Source organism: Caenorhabditis briggsae (genome assembly GCF_000004555.2).
Source record: "Caenorhabditis briggsae AF16 supercontig from assembly CB4, cb25.NA_354, whole genome shotgun sequence".
NCBI classification, from domain to species: Eukaryota; Metazoa; Nematoda; class Chromadorea; order Rhabditida; family Rhabditidae; genus Caenorhabditis; species Caenorhabditis briggsae.
Window position 1 is genome coordinate 993 of NW_025543530.1, and position 2085 is coordinate 3077.

Sequence of the window (2085 nt, forward strand, 5' to 3'; positions counted from 1 at the left end):
AATCTGGTTGCAAAAAGTGAATTTCACCAGAAACCATGAAGCAGTCGTTTGGTTACACTCTCCACAGCATTCTGTGGTTCCTGGGACCCCGATTGCTGAAATTACTTATCACTTTGATAATTGTAGTGTTGTTGATAACACTGGACCAATTATTGAGTCCCATAGAGATTTGTATGCTTCGGCAAATGTGTTTCATTGGATTTTATGGTCCAATACTTTTGCGAATAATACAAGAAGTGGAATTGCGGTCGCTCTACCGGATACCTATGATTTGCTGGCTAAACAGACGCATAGTTTTTGGGTTAGTTTTGAATTTTTCAATTTTTCGAAATTTTGAATTTTTGAATTTTTGAATTTTCGAATTTTTGAATTTTTGAATTTTTGAATTTTTGAATTTTTGAATTTTTGAATTTTTGAATTTTTGAATTTTTGAATTTTTGAATTTTTGAATTTTTGAATTTTTGAATTTTCGAATTTTCGATGTTTTGAATTTTTGAATTTTTGAATTTTTGAATTTTTGAATTTTTGAATTTTTGGATTTTTGAATTTTTGAATTTTCGAATTTTTGAATTTTTAAATTTTTGAATTTTTGAATTTTTGAATTTTTGAATTTTTGAATTTTTGAATTTTTGAATTTTTGAATTTTTTGATTTTTGAATTTTTGAATCTTTGAATTTTGCAATTTCTTGGAACTCTCAATTTCCAGAAAAGCTAAAATTTTTGGAGTTCCCTGTAATTTTCCAATTTCAATTTTTTTGAAAATTTTGCTTCCAGCTAACCGAGAACCGCTTCGAAAGGAACGACGACTTCCGAATTCTTCTAGATGGCTACTACGCATTCGCCAACATTTCCTCCAACAATTTCACCCAAAACCTGGCCCCATATAATTTTGGAATGCTAGAACTCCGAGGAATGGAAAAGAAACTAGTCTGCGAAAGAAATCGATTCTTCTTCAATTGGGGTCACTGGATGATCAAAATCGATGCCACCTCCCAATACCTAAGACAAATTGATGTTCCAAGCTATGTCCGTTACAACTACATTGAGAAAAATAAGTTTATTCGACAAAGAGCCGACTATGTGGACATGTGGCCGAGGTCCTATGCATTAGGAGTGTTTGGTGCTCAAAAAATCGAAGTTCATTTCAATAGATTCTTCAATGAGCTGATGGATTTCGAGCTTGTATCTGGAACTAAAGCGAGTTTAAGCTAACAATTAAGAAAATCAAAAAAGAATTGCATCGACCGGGAATCGAACCCGGGCCGCCCGCGTGGCAGGCGAGCATTCTACCACTGAACCACCGATGCCACGAGACATGAGGGGCGACGACTAGTATAAGAATGGGGGAGGTGTTAAGAGCGGAGAGAGAGGGAGCGAGAGAAAGAGAGGGAAAAGGGGAGTGTGTGTAATAGAAGGGGAAGTCTTCCCCGGGAAGATTATAGGAAATATTTCGAAAATCCGGAAAGGAAATCTAGGAATAGCTGGAAATAGGTGAAAATTGAAGAGGTTATTTTAAAAATTAGGCAAATTCAGAAGACGAAATTTCAGATGAAAATCTAGAAAATCTAGTTTTTGAAACTAAAAAAGTTTATATACTATAACTTTCTAGATTTCATTTTAAATTATAAGTTATCATTATATTTTAAAAAGGCTATTAATCAGCTTCAAAATGAGCATAAACATGCCTACTTTTGATAAGATTTGAAATTTTTGAAGAAATAAAAACTTCCAAAATTTTACTTTTTCCGAAAAAAAAGTCAAATTTATACTTATTCAAATTGTCTCAACATGCTTAATGTGAAAATGTAATTTTTATTGATTTGTCTCTGAAATTGACCTAGTTACAGTAGTTCGAAAGAAAGGGCGCCGCGCGCCGCGCACACTCTAGCTTCTCTGTGCTCTCTCACCCATTATACGTTTTTGACTATATCTCGGCGAATAATGGCTTAAATTTGATGAAAAACAGATTTTTGAAATTGGGAGGATTTGCTGCTTCTAATGAAAATAAACACGGCTATTTTTATTGAATTTCGTTTTATACTGAAATTTCAAAATTCTTCAATTTTGTTTCTGATGATAGCCATA

General features: G+C 33.3%; 1 non-coding gene across 1 annotated transcript; it reads right to left on the minus strand.

The window, feature by feature from the left end:
* Positions 1–1236: 1236 nt before the first annotated feature.
* On the minus strand, positions 1237–1307 carry CBG28558. The gene has a single exon. It is a non-coding gene (tRNA).
* Between the last annotated feature and the right edge of the window lie 778 nt (positions 1308–2085).